The sequence below is a fragment of the Chrysochloris asiatica genome, unplaced genomic scaffold (assembly GCF_000296735.1).
Source record: "Chrysochloris asiatica unplaced genomic scaffold, ChrAsi1.0 scaffold00407, whole genome shotgun sequence".
Classification (NCBI taxonomy): domain Eukaryota; kingdom Metazoa; phylum Chordata; class Mammalia; order Afrosoricida; family Chrysochloridae; genus Chrysochloris; species Chrysochloris asiatica.
The window spans coordinates 694552-716679 of record NW_006408925.1 but is presented as its reverse complement, the minus strand read 5'-3'; the positions used below and the strand labels follow the sequence as shown (position 1 = coordinate 716679).

The window sequence follows — 22128 nt, the reverse complement described above, 5'->3', positions numbered from 1 at the left end:
TCTGGCCGCTACCAATCTTGCTGTCTCTTGGCTGAGAATAAAACCTGTTTCTGGACGATGGAGAAATGTGTCCTCTGCTGGCTTGCGTTCTCCATGCAACTCGGGGGAGGTGACAGTTTGAACATTGGGATGGAGTGACAGGGGTGAGCCTAGCCACTGCTAGGATGCCATAAGGAGTGACAATAAATGGTCACATCATTTCTAAGTCCTACTTGACTTGGAAAGCGCCTTAAGTGGAAACTGTACACGTCCTGCTAGGGGCAGAATTCAGCTTGAAGGGAGGATTTGGGGCTCTGGGCTGCCACTCTGGAGGGCCAGGAGGCCTAGCTTCCCAGGTGCAGACAGGTGAGGTTGAGTCCTGTGAGGGAAGAGATGGAAAAAGCATGGCAACCTGCTTTCTCTCTCCAGGATTATAGATGCTCCAACTGTCAAATGTGGGGCTGCTGGCCAGTATTAGACAATGTGGCAGACCCTAGAGAATCCTCCAAACTTCACTAAGCAGTGTCCAGGTGAGGGGCCTAGAACAGCTCCAACAACCCCATTGGACGTGCTCACACACACTGCCCTCCACAGACCCCAGGACCCAGTGTAGGGCGGAGTCAGCAATACTCAAAACCAGTGTTGGAAGAAATATTTATTCTGAAATACAAAGCAAGATAATCAAAAGTTGAATCATTAGGGCATGAAAACTCCATCTCCACTTCATTTCTCTGCTATGATATCAATAAATAAGTTTCCTTATTCCCAAATCTTTGCTAGTTCCATCCTTTTTTATATTTTTTTAATCCATCCTTTCTTATAATATAAGGTACCTGTATCCTCTGAAATATGCAAAATATTACAGATAGAGAATATATACCCTGGAGTGGGGAAAGTACCTCACACCACTAGCCTATGCCTTTCCCTGGCAGGAATACTCAAAACTAGTATTGGCAGAAATATTTATTCTGAAATACAAAGCAAGATAATCAAGAGTTGAATCATTAGGGCACGAAAACACCATCCCCATTTCCTTTCGCTGCTATGTTACCAATAAATAATTTCCTTATCCCCAAATCTTTGCTAGTGCGATCCTTTTTTATATCTCTCTTTTATTTTTTCAATCCACCCTTTCTTATAATATAGGGGGCCTGTAGCCTCTGAAATATACAAAATGTTACAGATAGAGAATATATACAGTGGAGTAGGGAAAGTCCCTCATGGCGCTAGCCTATGCCTTTCCATGGTCTATAATGAGTCCGGCACATTGTGTGACAATGTGATCACCCTTGGTAGATGTCTGGTAGATGTATACTATGTAACTTAAAGCTGTTTATGTGGAAGATATCAAGGGCAGAGTGGGGAATGAGAATTCTGTGAATACTCCATTCAAGGAAGAAGGCCTTAAAGTTAAAGGGGATTTGCATGGTTTTCTCTTCTTTCCCCTAAATAGAGGTTATCTATTTAATATTTAATCACACTCATAGGAGTTCAAGTAAGCATTAATTTTGAAGGCTTCCCCTTGAATAGAAGATATTTACACAAGTCATCTTAACTTTGAGGACCTCCCCCTCCCTTGAGTAGAAGATTCTTGAATCCTTTTCATTTTGATTCCTTCCCCCTTGAACAAAGTCTTCCAAGGAGTCCTCTACTTGTAATCTCGATGCCTCCCCCCCTCCCTTCATCAAAGAGAAAATCATGTAAACCCCTTTAACTTTAATGCCTTCTTCCTTGAACAGAGGATTTACACATTTCTCCTTCTAAAGCAAATCCTTCCCCGCTCTGCCCTTGACGAGATAGTGCAGGGCCCATCTTTATGTCTGTCACCTAAACAGCTTTAGGTCACTAGTATATATTAAACTGTCGATGGTATTTTAAAATTGATGTCTGACTCCAAAAATATACCGAAGCCCCCTATCCTTCTTCTACATGCCTGCCTCCACAAATAGACTCTCCTTCTAAACCAAATACTTCCCCACTCTGCCCTTGCCGAGATAGTGCAGGGCCCATCTTTATGTCTGCCACCTATAGCTAGTATATATTAAAATATCAATGGTATTTAAAAATAGATGTCTGTCTAGAAAAATACACTGAAGCACCCTATCCTTCTTGTACATGCCTGCCTCCACAGATAGACTGAAGTCCTTTCTTTGGAGCCAATGATGTCTTAAAATAATGTCTGTCCCCTAAATAGATGTTACATTTGCCTGTTGATGGTACCTATCCTTTACTTAGAATATATGTCTGCCTCCTTAAATAGATTACTAAACTCCCACCCTTTAATAATGCCTGAGGTCCCTTAACTTAAATAGATTACTAAGCTCCCACCCCTTAATAATGCCTAAGCACCCCCCCCTTAAATAGATCTATCCACCCTCCTCCTGCTCATTCCACAGAGATATCCTAACCCAAGTTTTGAATTGAAATGCCAGATATTTGGGCCCCCTTGAGTAGAGAATGCAAGTCATCCCATTAGAGGACACAGGTCCCCTGGAGAGAGAACTGGTGGATGTTCTTGTTTTTTCTGAATAAAATAACCAGAGATCAACAATGGTACCAAGATGGTTGTGGTATCAATGTGTGTATGTGTGTGTGTGAGTACCTGTCTACCTCCCTATATCAAGTAAGGGAGTTTATTCACTTAGAAACTCTACTTTGCTCCTCTAATGATAAGAAATAGCATAGACAGAAAAATGGGGAAGGGGTTATAGGGAAGATGTAAGAGAAAGTGCCCCCATCCCCATTGTGAGGCTTAGATCATCATGACCTTTACCTCTTCCTTCTGATCAGGGTGATAAAAGAAAGGTATACATGGATTTTTGCCCAGGACTAGGTGTTCCCATGGATATTGGATGTCCTGTAGCAGTTGCATTATCTGCTGGGCAGTGGAGTTCTCAGGGGCAGCTAAGTCTGAGACAGTCTCTCCCTGAACAGGCTCCACATCTTCGGCCTGATTTATTTTGCTGCAGTCTGAGGAGAGACTGGCAGGGCTTTGAGCAACATGCAAGCTCTCCCAGCTTCTGCCTGACAACCCACTCCTCCAAGGATCCTACTCACCTTGGCCAAAGGTGGCTTCAAGTTCCTGGGGAGCTGAGGGCACTATCTGTTCACCATCTGAAGAACTCTGGAAAGCTGCTAAATACTTTTTATAATATTCCTTCTTTTCGCCTAACAGCTGTAATACCAGCTCTTGACGTGCCAACAGCTTCACCTGCAGGGAAAGGTGCTGCTGCCACCCCAGCCCCTGCCTCCACTCCTGCCCACAGAGATGTCTAAGGCCTCTGGCCTTAAGTACTTCTTTGTCCTGATCCAGCTGCCTAATATATTCCTCCTTCACACTGTGACGTTTCTTCATTATTGTCCTTTGACTCTGGTAGAGGGCAATATACTCGCCTGGGGAAGAGGAGGGCAGATGGACAGGGCAGGACTCAGAAACCTGGGCTCCCTTAGATCTACTTTGCACCCCATCCTCCCCCACCATGACCCCTCTTCTTTGCTCACCGATGGTGTCCATCTCTCCTGATAACTGCATATATTGATATTCTAACTGATCCAATCGCTCTTGCAGAACTCTTTTTTCCTGTATGGCACCTGCAAATTGGCCCTTAAGCCCAAACAACAGGGTCAGGGTACAACAGCATCCTGCCCCTACCTTCTTAATATGTCAGGAGACATATGTTCACCTGTAGTTTCTCCATGGCCACTTGTAGGGCCTGGTAGGTCTCTGCAGACATGCTGTTCTCCCCAGTCCCAGGGCCGGGGACCATTGATTCATGCTCGGATGTAGCCTCCAAATGAGCCAGTTGCTGGCAGCTTTACTCCTGTTCTTTTAATTGCTGCTTTAACCATGCCTGTTCTTGCCTAGCACTGGCTAGGGCAGAGTTAAAGAAGGCCACCTGCAGGCAAAGAGTATATGCATGCTTTTGTAGGGAGAATACTCAGGAAGGAAACTGGGCAGGGAGGCAGGAGAAGTCCCTCTCTTCTCTGAACCTCTGTGATTCACAAGTTGTACAGGATGGAGTGGTGTCTGACATGCCAGGTCCCAGGAGAGATTTAGGGATCAAGAAAAATTAGAAGGGAGAGAAACCAAGAGATGTCAGGAGGATTTCAGGGGGAAGAAAGAAAGGTGGGATGGAGAAGGGGCCCGCAAATTTAGGCTCACCAGGGCATCTCTGGTGTCTAGTCCTTCTGGGATGCTCAGCTCTGGCTGAGGAGCCTCTTCATCCCTTTCTTCTTCGTCATGTACATTGTCTGTTGGAAGTAGTCAGAGGGATCCTCCGACCACCATCAAGGGAGGTGAAGAGGACCTGGAAATTTTTCAGGACCCACCCTGCACTCTCCAGCAGCAAGCGATTAGCTCTCCAAAAGGCCTATTCTAGTTTAATTCTACAAAGCTACAAGTCCCCCTCTCTCCTCAATCTTTCTCCTTCCTCTCCCTCTAAGCAGTCTCACTTACCTTTCTCAGCCAGAGCTATGTGGCTTAGCTGATCTTGCAATTCTTATTTCTGCAGGCTGGAAGCCTCCAGGCTTTCCTAAGAGGCCAGGGAAGACAGTGAGAAGAGACCCAAATGACCAGCTTCTCCTACTCAGGGCCTCAGCACTCAGCAACACCCTTACCTGTAGCTGCTCTGTGAGCTGGGTCTGCAGCAGTAACTGCTTCTGCAATTCCTCTTTCTCTAGAGCTAGATGTTGATGCAATGTTACATGCTGTTGATAGGTGGCCACATACTGCTGCAAATGACTCAAATATTGGTCTTGCTGTTCTTGCAGACTATGAGCCTCTTGACTCTTCAGTTCCACCTGTGGGAAGAACAAGTGATAGCTTCCTCTCAGATCCTAAACCCAAAGAAGTAGGGAAAGTACAGGCCCTTAAACTCTTCAGTTCACACCTGGGTGTGAGAACAAGTGGTAGCTTCCTCTCAGATTCTAAACCCAAAGAAGTAGGGAAAGTACAGGCCCTTAGGGCTCTTAGGAGATTCTGCCACCTGCCCAGGCCCCTGCTTCCTCGCTCCACAGCCTAAGGGATCATCTCCCTTGCTCAGAGCCCTGTGACTGCACCTCGCCTCACACCTCATAACCGCCTTTCTCCCAGATTTAACTGTAAGCCACAGACTGATAGAAAAGCAGAGAACCAACTGATAATCTGGTAAATTCATAGTGTGTGTCTGATACTTTCACATGTGTTATCTCATTTCATTCTCAACACTTCTATGAGGAAAATGTCAACTACCCTTTAAAGCCAGGGAAACTGATGCCGAGAGATCAAAGTGAATAATGACCAGGAGAGCTGAGATTACAGAGTCCAAGTTTGAATCCCAGGCACCCCCATACCATGCTATTAACTCTTTCCCTAAAATCAGGGACTCACTGCCTCAATCTATGTATGGACTATGGCTCTGCACATATAAAAGTCAGAAGGCAGTGAAATAAATAGGCAGGGGCTCTGTAGGGTTCTGTGGTCACTTGCCCTGTACTCCTCCCCCACCGATGGAGTTGTCTCTCTGACCTGCTCCTGGCACTATGCTTACCCCCGGGACTAAGCAATTCCCCTCCCCTAAAGACTGGTGCCTTTTTCCTAACCCTTCTCAGTTGGGGCAAGGTTACCATCTCCTTTAGGTCTCCCAGCTTCTCCTGTAGTTGGTCCAGCTTCTTAGCTAGTTCATTCTTGACATGTTGCTCCGATTGGAGAGAGGCAGTCAACTCCATCTTTTCATTGGTCTGGACAGAGAGAAGTGATCAGCTGCTACCCTATGCAGCTGGAGCCCCCAGGACTTGGTGTCCAGCTCACCTCCCACACACCACAGGTTGGAAAAGAGCTCCCCTCCATCACACATCAACTGAGCAGATCACTCTGGTTCACCAGATGCCTACCATTCTATGCACCATTTCACATGAGGTCTAGAAACCCCATTTTACTGATGGAAACAAAGGCTCATGAAGATTGTTTTCCTTGTACCATGGGGACTTGGCAAGTGAGGACTGAGGAGGGCAGGCTAGTCAGGCAGGGCTGTGCATCAGTTTGACAAAGCTATCCTGCAGCTCGGCCAGCTGCTCCTTGAGTTCATGGTTCTGGGAGATAGCAAGGCTGATGGTGATGTGGTCGCTCTGCATAGTCTGCAGAATCTTCTCACGTGCTGCTACCTGCTCATTCCAGCAATCAGCTATCCGCTGTAGTTCATGCAGCTGCTGCTCCCGCTCCAGAATCTGGAGGCTCAGGGTTTCATTGTCTCTTATTTGGGATTACAACTGTCCTTTAAGGTCCTCTCTCTCTTTTTGAAGCTTTTCAGTCTCAGTCTGTAGCTGAAGTTCCTCTTCAGATGGCCCCACAGGGGGTTCCTCCTCTGGTGGGGGGATAACTAAGAAAGGAAGCATACAGTAAGGGCTTCTTGCCTCTGGTGTCTCAGAAGCCCTCTTTCTAGCCCACAGTTATTGATCCATGCTCCTCCCCCTAAGTCCTGGCTCCTTGCTAACTCTTACCATCAATCTGATGTTCAAAGTTTCAAGCCTTAATAAAGAACTTTCAAATACAGTTCTTTATTATTATTTTTATGCTCCAGACAACTCTGGGTGTTTGACAGTGGGTACGTATCCTATCCCTTTTTGCAGATAAGGACACTGAGGCTCAGTGAGATTATAAGACTTGCCAAAACACACAGCAAGTCAATGCCAACTCCTGGTACAGGCATCTTTTGCCCCATTTGTCCACCCACCTCCCTGGGTATTCTAAGCTTATCTCCCGTCAACCCCCACCTCAGCTCTCTGATACCAATATCGCTCACTCTTAGGATCCAGCCCCAGCCTACTTGTCTGTTTCTTGAATTCAGCCAAGCTGGCCTCCAGCTCCTGTGTTTGAATAAGGCTGCACTCCTTCTCTTTCTTCAATGTCTGAACTTGCCCAGAACACAGGGAGAAAGAACCCATGAAGGGAGGCAGGTGAGCCATGGAACCGTGATTCTGACTACTATCCTTCTCTGCCTTCACCTCTAGAAAACAAAACTGTTACTATTAAAAAACAAAACAAAACAAAACAAAACAAAAACACATTTGTCAAAACCCAGTAAGACTACACCATTAATTGTGAGCCCCAATGGAAACTATAGACTTTGTTGTTGTTGTTGTTAAGTGCCATCAAGTCGGTTCCGACCCATCGCGACCCTGTACAGGGTTTCCTAGGATGTAAATCTTTACGGGAGTAGAAAGCCTCATCTTTCTCCCACAGTGCGGCTGGTAATTTTGAACCGCTGACCTTGAGGTTCACAGCCCAATTCGTAACCACTACGCTACCAGATCTGTCAATATTGACTCATCAATTATAACAAATGTACTCCAGGAATACAAAATGTTAATATTAGAAGAAATTGTGTGCATGAGGGAGGGAAAGGGACTATATGAGAACTCTGTACTTTCTGCACAATTTTTTTGTAATCCTACAAGTGCTCCAAAAAAGAAAGTCTATAAACACATACCCAACCCCCAGAGGAAGTGATATGGGTTCCATTTTACAGTTAAGTAAACAGAAGCCCAGCAGGATCAAGTGACCTCCCAAGGAGGGAGAAAGACACAGAGTCAGTCCTTACCTGCTCTGATAATTTCTGCACCTGTTGCTGCCAGTTGTTGCCCTCAATTTTCAGAGTCTCTACATAATGGTCTCTCTCCATCTGCAGTTGTTTATCTGTGTGAGCTACAAGAATAAGCATGGAAGGAAGGAGGGGCTGTCATTGGGTCCTCAACTGCTCCTTGCCACCTGGGATCACCTAGGTCACCTCCCCTTCCCACGTGCTCCTCCCCTCTACAAAGCCTCACCTCTTCTGTATGTTGTTCCAGCTTTGCTTTCTCTGATAAGACCTTCTCTAACACTTTGTTGTTCTCATTGCTAAAGAACTAGATGGAGAAAATGAGGTGAGATGGGGTGAGCTCCAGTGGAAGGAAGTTAAGCGTAGTAGGCATAGTGTTAAGGAAAACTGGAGAACCAGATAGGCTCTCTGAGTTAAGGCACCCTGCTGACCTGGGAACTATTTATTTATCCAGAGTGTTGGCCTGGCTTCCAGGAGGAAGTAAACAAACTCATGTACGTGCCTTAGAGATGTAATCTAGGTTATAATGTTTTTCCAGCAAGATGCTTTATAAAATGAGAAAATAAAAACAAAACAAAACAAAACCCTACTCCTGAGATTCTGATCCACAGGGCTGGACAGGGCCTCAGTCTCTGAATATTTCTCACTTTCTGGAGGTGATTCGAAGGCAGGACCTGAACAAGGATCCAAATTTCCCAGAATCTGACTGGAGACTGGAGGCCAGAATGATCCCTAGAAGACCTGGCCCCAGCTAGAGGAGCTTGGGCTCCCTGCTACTCCTAAACCCTCACCTGCTGTAGCAGCAGTTCTGACACATCTAGTTTCTTTTGCAAGTCCTCTATTTCCTGCTGCATAGTTGTCTTCTCTTTGAGTGAGATCTGAAACTGCTCCGTTAATTCAGAGTTGTGCTGCAATAGGTCCTCATTCTTGATGCTATGAGCAAAGTGGAGAAAGGCATCAGAACAGGTTCACTACTACGGTGATGAATGCCCGCACTCTGGCTACAGAGCAGTGGCACCAGAAGGGACACCGGAACTCATGAGTTACAAGTGGCAGTTCAGTGAGGCTATGAGCTGTCTGAGGCCACAGCATGTGGAGTCATGGCACAGTGAGATTAGAGCCTGGCTCTGCACACTTCCAAGCCTATAGGATTTGTACCCCTCTCCCACTTCCCACTGCACCACTTGGGCTAAGGTTTCCCAGACTGCCATCCTACCTTCCCGATCCTACCTGTTCTTCACTATCTTCATTGTGGCGTTATCTAGTTCTTCATATAATACTTTGTTCTTCTGCATATACAGAAGGTTAAGTCAAGATTTGGCAAGCAGAAGATGTCGCTTTCATGCTAATTACAATAGCAACAGTAACTACAAGCCTTCCTGAATTCCACTTTACATTTTTCAAAGCATTTCTAAGTCCATGTCCTCATTTATTTTTAATAAATACTCAGTAAGGGTGGCACTGTGAGTTAATGTGCTGGGCTGCAAGGTCACCTTGAACCTCAAGGTCAGCAGTTCAAGCTCACCAGCCACTCCTTGGAAACCCTATACAGGATTGCTATGGGTTGGAACCAACTCGATGGCACTTAACAACTACAAGCAGGGTAGACCAGGCAGGTAAAGAGATGTCATTTCCACCTAATTAGCAGAGTTCCAGAGAGAATCCACTAGATTTCTGTCATTATCATTATCATCACTGTTTGGACAGCCAGATGTTAAACTGAGTGCTTTACCAGGGACCAAGCTAACTAACATACATACAATCCCACTTGGTCCTCACAACCACCAGATGAGACCATCATTATTATTACCTCCATATTAAGGTCAACAGAAACAAAATAGTACTGGTTAATATCACACAGGCAAATAGGGATTTACCAGCCAGATCTAGCTGACTCAATAAACATTCACTAACTCCCCCCACCACCACCACCACCCCACTCTCCTGGTCTGGGGCTGGGTTGGAGGTCAGGAGATAGATGTGAGTGGGGGAATTAAATTTTTGTATTTTAATCTTTTCTTCATTTATTAAATTAATATACATTGACCGGATCCAAAAACTCAGAAGGCATAGAAGTCTAATGTCTCCAAGATATCCTGGTCCTGTCTCCTAAAATTTTAAATAAATTCTTCCATACATATTTTGTGTATGTTACACATCTACATACACACAACTTCCTGCCTTTCTACACATATGTAATATACTAAAGATACTGTTCTGCATCTTCATACTCCAAGCACCAGATCCTTCCCCTGGACACTTGGCCCAGGCCCACCATCAGTTAATGACAGGGCCTTTCAGTGACAGCAGCCACAGCAGCCAACTCATCCTTAGCCTGGTTCTAACAACCACACAACTAAAACCATTAGAAATGCCCTGTGCTGTTTGTCTGGGCAGCAAGACATTCCATCATATTTCAGAAAAATATTCCACTCGCTCCTCTATCTGGAAAGCTGGGCTGTGAGTAAATGGAAGGGTGGTAGGGCTCACCTTTTCCATGTGTTTTTATTGTTTAGAGAGTGCAGACAGAGTGCACTCCAGGTCTCCTTTGCGCTGTCGGGAAGCCTTCAGATGACTGACAACATTCTCAAGTTCTCCTGGAATGAAGAGAGGAAAGGAGATGGGACCTCAAAAAGGAATGCCAATGTGGCAGGTGGAAGGATCAAGCGATGTCCCAGACTCCTACTTTCTTTCTGTCTGACTGCATTCTGAGTATGATATAAACATGTTTGCAAGTCCGACTTGTCAGACACTAATATTTCAATAGTCTGTATGTGAATCTTTGAGAGAAAAGCCAAACAAGAATGAAAAAAAAAGGCAAAGAAAGTTTTTAGAGGATCTGAAAGAATGCCATAGAGTTCACTCGCTGTTAATTGGTGCCTGAGACAATGTTGTTCCTTTGCAAACTTTTGTTCCAATTCTTTTTTATCCTGTAGGATATAGGAGAAAAACATCCTTTACCAGGAGGAGGCAAAAATCAAAAAAAGGCTATGCCCCCAGAATGCCATCAATGTCCCAGAACAAGCCCACTGGTTGAGCCAGATTATCAGAGGTTGTGGGGGATAGGTGGCAGGAAAGGGGGAGCCCTTTATGTCTTTAGCCAGAGAGTGGGCATGAAGAATCTAAGGCCTCTATTATCTGAGTCCTCCCCTAAACCCATCAGCAGTGTAATGAGCAAACAAAGAAATCACATTACGTTTTCTCGTTGGTAAGCAATATCCTGATTTAGCTTTTCCTGTGAAGAGAACAAAAACAAGGTAACTGAGGTGGTCTTCCTTTACTATGGTCCCCAGATCCAAAAAGAACAGGGCTAAGGACCAGAAATGAGTCTTAAAGGAAATGTTCTCACACACTGTGGAGACTTGAGCTGAAAACTCTCAAGTCCCCAAGAAAAGAGAACTTATGTCTTCCTTGGCTTTCTCTCTGAATGTGGCTTCCTTTCAAAGGACAATAACACATACTTCTAGAAATGGAGTCTGAGAAGGGATAGGCTACTACTCTTCTACTAGTCTGTGATTTGAAAGGGTGCATTCAATCAACAAAGATTTACTGAGCACCTACTACAACCAGGTACTCTTCTTAACAGCAGGGGAAGAGGTATAAAAATGATACACAAGATCTCTACTCTCGGTTTACATTCAAGAAGACCTTTGAATCTTTCTTTATTAGTGAACTGAGATGCCTATTCAAGATCCTGAGACCCAGGGAGGAGCTGTGACTTGTCCAAGGTTAAATGCAGAGCAAACTAGGGACTGGGTCAGAGCTGTAATGCAGGACTCCAGGTAAGAGTTAGGCTAGTGCTCCCAATGAGGGGCAACAGTGCCAGGACAAGTAAGTGTAGGGAGGACCCAAGTGGGGGTGTCTAGAAAAGAGAGAGCAAGAAGAGTAAGAAGCAACAGGAAAAGCCATGCTGTATGCTCAGTGCTCTGGGGTCCTCCCAGCTGAGAATTAAGCCCCCCAGCACCCCAGTCTCCCTTGGTACTGGGGCCCCATCTCCTTCAGAGTCCCAAAGAGAAACTGGAGTCCAGGATTGGCAGCATGGACTTATGGGGACCCCACTGGGCTCTTACCAATTCCTCTATCTTGTTAATGAGCTCTTTGTTTGTAACTGTACTGGATTCTAGAGCAATGGAAAGTTCTTTTTGCTGATTCTGAGGAGCATGCATAAAGGAGGAGGAGTTGGAGGAAGGTTGGGGGAGAGATAGAAAGAGCAATCATTAGGGTTGAGGGGGGTGTATCTGGCCTATCTCAGCTGGCAGGGGTAACCCAGCCCCTGATGTGGGAAAAGGAGGAGGGAGTAGGACTAGCCAATAGGGTGCATTTACACAAGTGCCCTAGTCCAGAGTCACTTACCTCCACATCTCTTATGTTAGATGTTAGGTCCTCTCCATTGATAAAGGATGAAGACTATAAAAGAAGAAAGAGTTCACATGGAGATGCTCTCTGTCCTCCTCAAAGGCTAAGCTCCCAACATCCTTGGTCCCCTACCAACTGGCACAGTTTTCCTTTCTACCCAACTTGCCAACTCTTCCTGGCTATTTCTCCATCCTTCCTCTCCTCTCCAAGCAATTCTCAGCCTGTACTTTCTGCAGTAGGATAAAGTGTTATCACTAATCTTATGATCCAATTCCTTTATTTTCACCAGGTTAAAAAGCAGAGACTCAGAGAAGTAATGACTTGTCAAACGTTATCCAGCAGATCAGAAGGTCTGAAGACCATTCCACACTTCACTGTCCTCTTCCCTCTTGTGAACCCTAAACACACTTTCACACTATCTTAGTTTCCTTTCCCACTCCCCACTCCCAGATTCCAATTTCTGAATACCTCAGCCACAAGCCCATTGAGTTGTTGTGAAATTTGTCGTAGGCTTTCTGTCGATGACTTAGTTCTAGGGAAAGAGGTACAGAAGTTCACAGAGGAAGGTAGCTTGATGGGGAAGAGAGGGTCAGACCCTGATTCCCTCAGCCTAGGGATTGTTGCCCCAAAAGAGGCACTCACAGGTTTTCATCCATCAAATGATCACAGGTATCACAGGTCTGTGTGGGAGGAAATACATGGGATGGTCATTTAATTTCTTTTGAGAAATACCTAGAGACAGGGTGACCCCTGGTCCAAATAACCTTCCACCTCCCCAAACTTCATGGAAAAGCCCAATGTGGGCGTCCCCCACCCAAGGCCTCCAACAGAGCACTTGGCTCTAGGAACCAAGGAACCTGAAGAAGAGTAGAAAATCCAAATTAAGTCTAGTCCATTAGGCAGCAAGATGTGGGTAACAAATTAAGAGAGATGAGGCACAAATCTGGAGTGATGTCACATTACTAAGTGAATCAGAAAATGAGGCCTGCGCATTGGCATGTTCCACTGGAGATGGGGCGCCATCTTTGGGTGCCTGTCACAGAACAGAGCAGGGTGTCAGAGGTCGTAAAGGTAAGAAGTCACCATACTGTCACAGACACAGGAATGCAAGCGGTAGGATAGACATTGCTGTTGTCAGAGCAACAGTCACACGTGCTAGGAGCTGCTGTGGGATGTGGGTTTGGCTTGCCCAGGTCACTACAGCATTTTGGACAGTCACAGCTCAGAACAGGGGATGCACAGCCTCCTCCGTGGGCACATGGAGATATGGTTCTCCCTGGGTAAAAGATGCCTAACTAGAAGCTGATCTCTGCTTTCTGTAGGTAAAAAGAAAATGAACTAAACCACAGCCACCTCATGGCGACTATCCGCACGCCAACCTCCTACCTCATGCCATAAAACATATGAAAGCAGAGGCAAAATGGCTATCCATTGACTCTTGGCATCCTGGAGGCTGTGAGGGATTTTCCTTCTGTGACTAACAGCTAGAGAAGACTCCTAGGATTTAGGACTAGGAGCTGTGTAAAAACCTCTCTCTCTGTCTCTTCCCCATCTGGATCGACTTGCTTGACCAGTGCATCACCCTAGGCTCTCTCTCTAGGCTCAAGCCTAATATTCAGCCCAAGCCTCTGGCTCCATAGGTCTCCTCTGACATCCAATAGGCCAGGGGAACAAAACGAGTGGGACAAATGACTGACAAGCTAAAGCATGACAAGAGAAGAGAACTAGGGAGTCAGAGCCTGGACAAGGAAGCTTGGTCTGGAGAGAAAGAGGCCAAAGGAAAAGGACTACTTGGTATGTGTACCCTACAGTACTCAGCTCTGAAAACCCCAATCACTTCCCTCTTCAAAGTGAGTACTGCAAAGTCTGGGCATCTGAGGATAAGCCAAGGTTCCTTTGCTATGACCTCTGGTACCTGAGGTTGCCATACCAACTTCTACAATTGTGCTATAACCTCTCACCCTGGAACCTGAGGTTGCCATGTCCATTTAAGCAACTGAATCTCACTGGTGATTATAGAAATTCAGCACATAACCATGCATGAGTTTGTGGGGGCTCTGGGAAACTCTGGGTCCCTCCTGGTATCTTGGGGTACCACTGATTTCTAGGATTAAACAAAGCAAAGCTCAGTGGCAAGAAACTATTTTTTCTTAGAACTTTTAGAGGTAAAATCAATTCTCCTGTAACATTTCCTAGTTTTTCCCTGTGCCTTACAATTAAAACATAATTTTAAGTGATTATTTTGTGAACCAAGTGGTTTTTAAGTCATATAAGTATGTAGTTAAAAAAAAAAAAAATGTTTACTCCCGTTCAAAATATAACATCCCATTAAAATGTTTCTCTCTCCATTATTTGCCCTATCACAGGCCTACACATTGCTGGAGTTGAAAATGTCCATGGGAAACAGTAGTGTAGAGAGGAGGGCTTAAAAACAGCCAAATAAAGAGGTAGAACTCTTTGTCTTCATTTCTAAAAAAACCCCAGAAGAACCTGGGCACAAAATTTCAGAATATTAGAGCAGATTAATAGTTTTCTGAGGAGGAAATAGAGACCTCAGATCCACTAAAAACTGGACTACTGACCAAGCAAAAAGAAAACACAGTTTTATGACTCTTATAAACTTGGACCAGTTTACCTTGCCATGCCACCTCTCCTGTGAGTTGACAATGTAAGTCACAGTGCTTTAACAGACTTGAGTGACGAGGTGAGAACAATCCTAGTGATGTGTAAAATCTTTCTCACATTGGCCAACAGTCCCTTTGTCCATGCCTCTACTTCCAACAGGATGTGGCCCCTTTTCAGCCCTATTGCTCTGGCTTGGCAGATGTCTCCTGAGCAAGTCATTCAAGTAGGAAGTGCCAACATCACATCACATCCAGAGGAGCTCATCTTCTAACCTTATGCACTGCCAAAAGCCTGATAAAGGTGTTTTGCTGGACACTCCCTGTGTCGGGATTACATTTGGTTTAGAGGTGGGTAGTCTATGTGGAGAGTGGGAGACATGGGAAATCCGGGCACAGAGGTCGTTAACAGGGAGTGTCCAGCAAAACACCTTTGTTATCAAGGGCCCAGCAAATATGGTTCAGTAAGCTGAGTTCTAAGAGAGACCTAGCACAGAATGATCTGGGCACTCATCTATTTAGTTAGCTTTACATCCTTTACAGTTAGTTCCTCTGCAAAAGGAGGAAAAAATAATTTAAAACTCCAGTCCTTACAGTTATAAGGTAAAATCACTTTCTCTTGATGCACCATTCTCCAAAAAGAATTTAGCAATCCTAAAACTCACAAACTTCAATGTAGGCTATGAGCCTCTTTTTCCAAAGGCTTTGCTTTCGTTTTTATCTCTTCTAGTCTGATAGCACCATTGCACACTCAGACTTGAAGATTGGAAAGCCCAAATCCCACACATCTGCTCTGGAAGTTGTTCCCCAATTACCTTGAACCTTCAAGATACATCTCACCTTTTCCAAGATGACAAAAGATACAAGAGGGGGATAAAAATAAAGCAGCTCAACCAATCATGCAGGTGAAAAAGGGGACAAGTCAGGGTTAATGAATGACAGGACTTAAAACAAGCCAGAGGCAAAGCACCACCAAATCAGAAAGCCTCAGAGGCATGCACAGCTGGGAGAGAGAGCAAGACAGAGGGCAGGTCTTGGCACTGCCTCACCTTCCACATGGTCAGTGGGGATAGTGCTACCCCATTGGAGCAGTTAAGTCAGCTACCAGCACCTTCAGAATGTCCTGAAACTGTAGGAGAAGAGATGAAAGGGAAAATAAGGGCAAGGGGAAGAAAGAGACACAAAGGTCAGAGGAGGAGGAAGAGGTGTTTCAGAGAAATGGGATGCTGAAGAGGATCCCATGGAACATCAAAGCTCTGGCCCATGCCTTCCTTCTACAAAGCTACTTGCTGCCTTGTCAACACAGAATTCAATAGAAACAAACAAGTCCATTGAATGATGTGGTAACATAGAGTACAGGATTGGGAAGAAGGTTTGGAATCACTAAACCAATGATGCTCACAATTTGCTCTCTGTACCCTCTCTCTCTGGGCCTGGGATGTAGGGGACAAATCTGGCAGGTATCCAGACCTCCATCTCTGCTTTAAAAACCAGACTTCTAAGTAAGAGTTCAACTGAATAAAGGGGATTACATGTACAAAATAAGTCTGATATGGCCCAACAACATCCTTTTATTACATATGAGAAAACTAAGTCCCAGGGGAAGAGGAAATTTTCTTGATGTCATTAAGCAGGTTCCCAAGCCAGATCACTGTAGTATAAGCACTGAAGTAATTGCAGGGCTGGGAGTACAATCCCACCAGCCACCCCTTGGAAACCCTATTCTGGGTCTCTATGAGTCAGAACCGACTCGGCAGTATTTAACAACAACAGCAAAAAGAACAGGATGGCAAATGGCTGTTCTCATTGGCTTGGCTTCTGCCTTAGACTAGGAGTGAAAAAAATAAGTAGTAAGTCTATTAACAACTACCATTTATTGAATGTTTACTATGTCAGGACCCCTGAGAGCATAATGGGTTAAGCAGTGGGTTGTTAACCACAAGGTTAGCAGTTTGAATCCACCAGCCACTTCTTGGGAGAAAGATGAGGCTTTCTGCTCCTGTAAAGATTTATAGCTTCAGACACCCTATGCAGGCTTTGAAAGCCACTCAATGGCACACAATAACAACAGGCACTGTACTAAATTATTTACACAAATCAACAAGAAATGTCATTTAAATCTCATAACAATAAATAATACAATAAGCCCTGGATCACAAGGATGGCTTGAACCACAAGGTAGATGGCTCAAACTTAACAGTCAGTCGCTCCTCAGAAGTCCTATACTGTAAGAGGGAGCAGGATGATTCAGAGTCAGAAATTTTAACTCCTACAATCTTAATTAGACACCTATTATGTTTCTGTATAATCAGCACTGGACTTCTAACCATAAGGTTGGCAGCTCAAACCCAACAGCTGAACCTCGGAAACCCTATACAGGATTGCTATGAGTCAGAAGGGACTCAACAGCACTTAACAACAACAATCTTAACCACTATCCTCTACTTCAGTATGTCAACCTCCAGGATCCTAGTTAGCCAAGACTCACTTGTTCAGGACGGCTGAGCCCAGGGATGTTGCCAGTTCATCTCTGATATCCTCACAACTGTGAAAAGGAACAACAGTGATGCTCACAAGAACTATAAGCCCCTTTATTTGCATACTACTTTACAGTTTATAATGTTTTTTGAATAAATAAGCCATCTGATTTCCTTTCACCAACAACCCTACAAAGTGCTATAATTGTCATTTAATGACTGAAGAAATGGATTCCTTGTAACTGAGGGGACAAAAAAAGACAATTATGAAACTTAGTCTTCTAACTTAAACCTCGAGGATTTTATTATGAATCAGTAGCTTACAGGGTCTAAAACCAAGGCAGAGGTGGAATCACAAACATTAAGTGGACAAGAACAACGATGGTGTGCTTTAGAAATTAGACACCATTGTCTTTTTTAACATATCTATTAGATCTGCACACCAGTACTTTTACATCAGTGTCAGAAGGCAGTGAACACAGTAAGGAACATTCCCATTGAATCTGACAGCATCACAGGACAACTCAATCTTCAATTCTGGGAGAATTCTATTACAGCTTATAAATACATGCAATTGTCATCCTTAAGTACATTAATACATTTTTCTTTCAAGAGAAGTAAACAAATCTCATACTTCAGAAAGAGGTCTCATGTTTATCCTGTAACTTTTCATACCCCAAATGCTCTTCAGAGAAAATGATTTGGGAAATCATTTTCTATCTTGAGAAAATGATTTGGGAAAGATTCACAGAGAGGAAGTTCATTTTCCCAGGATTGGATTGGTCTCCAAAGATCACTGATTGAGAGGGATCCTGGTCCCACAATCATAAGGAATCACAATGGGAGGTATAGAACACAGGAGGGAAGTTTTGAACATGTCTCTGGATAAGGGAAACCTGTGAGAACACCAAACCAAACACTTCCCCGCATTGTCACCCAGCGATGTTGTGTAAATGTTTCAAGATCTTTGGGGAAGTGTAAGCTTTTCAGACTTCAATGTCTAAAGTGCAGTACAGCCCATACATAGAAGCCTGAAACTTCTCCATCTTAAGTTCCACAGTCCCATGTCCCCTACAAACTGGAAATTTGCCACACAAACAAAGAAACCAGGGAGGAGTGAAGACCCTAGGACACTGGGTTGGAAGATCAAAGGCTGGTTTCATGGCAATAATGACATATCCCAGGGGGATTGTGAGTAACTATATTCAACCTCTCCTTAACAATGCCTGAGTGACTGCTCTGCGTTGGCGCGGGGGGGGAAGGGCAGGACCTAGACTCATGTCCCAGAAATCTGAGAGCCCAGGAAGACCCCTTTCTGAGTGTCAGGAGACCAGAACCATGTCCGGAGGTGGAGGGGGACCCGGGGATCACCGATCCAAAGTCACCAGGGAGCGACCTGCTAGGGCAAGGGCTGGGAAGCTGAGGTGGCAGGACTAACATAGAGGACTGGAGAAAGGCCAAGGGGCTCCAAGGGGATAAACTCATGCCTTAGGGCAGCAGTGGCTATTGACTATGATGTGGTCATCATTGGGACCTTGGGTTGGGTCAGGGAGCCTCAATCTGGAGCACTTTACCCTTTTCCTGGCCCGGGCCAATTGTTGCTGTCTCATTTCTTCTGCCTCCTTGTCAAGTACCTGGGGAAAAGGGTGACACATCAGTAATCTCAGAAACCACTTCCAAATTGCTTCTAGTGTCTACAGAGTATGTGTTCTATATGTGCATAGAACCTGGGTGTGGTCTAAATGCTCCAAATCAATTGGTTAATGAAAAACATGAAATTAAAGGCTGTGTGGTGAGAAGACCATGCTCTTCAGGGCTTGGGAAAGTCACCCCAGCCTCTGCATTCACTCCTGCCCACAGAGATTTCCAAGGCCTCTGGCCTTAATTACTTCTTTGTCCAGAGCCAGCTGGCCAATATATTCCTCCTTCACAAGGTGACACTCCTTCAGTATTGTCCTTTGACTCTGGTAGAGGGCAATATACTCGCCTGGGGAAGAGGAGGGCAGATGGACAGGGCAGGACTCAGAAAACCGGGCTCCCTTAGATATACTTTGTACCCCATCCTCCCCCACCATGACCCCTCTTCTCTGCTCACTGATGGTGTCCGTCTCTCCTGATAACTGCATACATTGGTATTCTAACTGATCCAATCCCTCTTGCAGAGCTCTTTTTTCCTGCATGGCACCTGCAAATTGACCCTTAAGCCCAAACAACAGGGTCAGGGCACAACAGCGTCCTGCCCCTACCTTCTTAATATGTCAGGAGACGTATGTTCACCTGTAGTTTCTCCATGGCCACTTGTAGGGCCTGGTAGGTCTCTGCAGACACGATGTTCTCCCCAGTCCCAGGGGCAGGGACCATTGATTCATGCTTGGATGTAGCCTCCAAATGAGCCAGTTGCTTCATGTCAAGCAAGCATATCTTTGTCCTCTCTAACACGGAGCAAAGGTGCCTGCCTGCCCCCTGACCTGACCTGGGTTGAGGAGGTTCAATGAGCCAAGATTTCAGGGCCCAAAGGATGCACTCCACTCAAAGTTGTTTCTTCTTGATAGTAGTGAAATCCCCAGCCCCATGTCTGAGATGGTTCATTTTAAACCCAGACTGGAGTTCCAAGTTTTTACAATTAAAAGTAACTCTGCTAATATCCAAAGGTGAATAATGTCATCCTATCAATATTGTTTCTTACTCAGACCCCGCAGGGCAAAAACATCTTTTGGTAGCAGTTACAGACTCTGGCTTGAAGGGATATTAGATAATTCACTACACTGCAGAGCTGAACAGAAAATTTCCAAGGGCATCTTAAGAAAAAAAAATAAAGTATGATAATGAAATATACAAAGACCTAGAGTTAGAAAACCAAAAGGAGAGCACATTCAGCATTTCTCAAATTAGAAGGAAAGAAAAAATTCAAGCCTTGACTTGCTATATTGAAAGATTCTATGGACAAAATATAGTGATACAAAAAGCATCAAAAGAAAATGAAAGTGATACATATACATAGAGTCACTGTACTAAGTAGAACTGATCGATGTTCAACCATTTCAAGAGGTAGCATATGATCAAGAACCAATGATATTGAAGGAAAAGTCCAAGCTAGGCTGAAGATGTTGACAAAAAAATAAGGCTCTAGGAATTGACAGAATACAAATTGAAATGTATCAACAAACTGATGCAGCACTAGAGGCACTCAATAGTCTTTGTCAAGGAATTTGGAAATCAACTGACTACCCCAAAATTAACAAACAGTACCATTAATATCATATGCAAATAAAATGTTGTTGAATATCATTCAAAATCAGTTGCAGAAGTACATCAATAAGGAGTTACTAGAAATTCAAGCCAGATTCATAAGAGAGCATGGAACAAGAAATATTATTGCTAATGTCATGTAGATCCTGGCTAAAAGTAGAGACTATCAGAAAGTTGTTTACTTGTGTTTTGTTTACAGCAAAGGAATTTGACTGCGTGGATCATAGCAAGCTATGGATAGTATTGCAAAGAATGGGTATTTCACAACACTTATTTGTGCTTATGAGGAACCTATAAATAGGCCAAGAGGGGGGTTTTTCAAATAGAACAAAGGGTGAACTAAATGGTTTAAAATTAGGAAAGGTGTGGGCCAGGATTGTATTTTTTCACCATACTGATTCAATGTAGTCCAAGAACCTGGATTATATAAAGAAGAATGTGGCATTAAGATTGGAAAAAGAATCATTAACAACCTGTGATGTGCATATGATGCAATATTGCTTTCTGGAAGCCAAGAGGATTTAAAATGCTTACTGATGAAGATCAAGGACTACAGCCTTCAGTTTACACTTTTGATTACATCTCAGTGTAAAGAAAACAAAAATCCTTAAAAGTGGATTAATAAATAACATCATGATAAAAGAGAAAATACTGAATTTGCCAAAGATTTCATTTTGCTTGGATCTACATTCAACACTTATGGAAGTAGCAGTCAAGTAATCAAACACCCCCCTCTAGGACTGAAACTCAAAGGGAACACATAAGCAGGCATATAAGCTTGCTTATGACCACATTGGCTACTGGTGCGTAAAAGAGGGGGAAAGCCACATTGGCTACTGGTGCGTAAAAGAGGGGGAAAGTTCAATCACATTCCATAGACTCCTGTTGACCTGGAGATGAGAGAAAGAAGAGGAAGGGGGCTGGTTGGTCCAAAGTGTGGTGAAACCTGGGGACACCTGAACCTATGGACAAGGACATAGCCACAGAGGGCTAGAGCTGAGAGTGAAGCATCCAGCTTATATGGAGTGAGAGGAGGCACACAAGAAAACCCAAAGCTGCAGATAGTACCCACTTGACCTAGCCCAATGGCTTGATAATCAGAATTCGACTTGATAATCAGAAGATAATTATATACACACATATATATATAGAAAATGTGGATAAATTGCTACAATTTAGGAACTTGACCTATACTCATGGAGGTTGTTGTTGTTAGGTGCCATTGAGTCGGTACCAACTCATAGTGTCCGACTCATAGCACAACAGAGGGAAACACTGCCCAGTCCTGGGCCAACCTCACAATCGTTGCCACGCTCAAGCCCATTGATCCTGCCACTTTGCCAATCATTCTTGCTGGGGGTCTTCCTCTTTTTCTCTGACCCTCCAGCTTATCAAACATGCTATCCTTCTCCAACAACTGGTCTCTCCTGACAACATGTCCGAAGTATGAGAGATGACATTTGGACATCCTGGCCTTCAAGGAGCGCTCTGGCTTTACTTCTTGTTTTGTTTGTTTGTTTGCTTAAAGGTTTTTATTGTGGCTTGAGTGAAAGTTTACAAGGCAGATCATCAGTTTTACATTCAACAAATCATACATCTTATTTCATTACAATGATTATAATTCCCCCCATGTACCATCAGCTAACAGTATTTTCTCTCTATTCATGTTAGTTTTTTTTCAAAAAAACACTCAGGCATATACAATAATTTACACCTCCAAAGGCCACATTCTGCAAGTCTGTCTCCTGGCCACCAGCTCTTAGACTCTCTCTTCACATGAATCTACTGTCCTCAGCTACCCAACCCCTGCCGGGGTCTGGCCCCGACATAGTTGTCACGAGTTTTTGGTTCACGAGGAGGGGAGATCCAGCG

General features: G+C 44.3%; 1 pseudogene; it reads right to left on the bottom strand.

The window, feature by feature from the left end:
* Positions 1 to 2731: 2731 nt before the first annotated feature.
* Positions 2732 to 19413, bottom strand: LOC102839934 (annotated as a pseudogene).
* Between the last annotated feature and the right edge of the window lie 2715 nt (positions 19414 to 22128).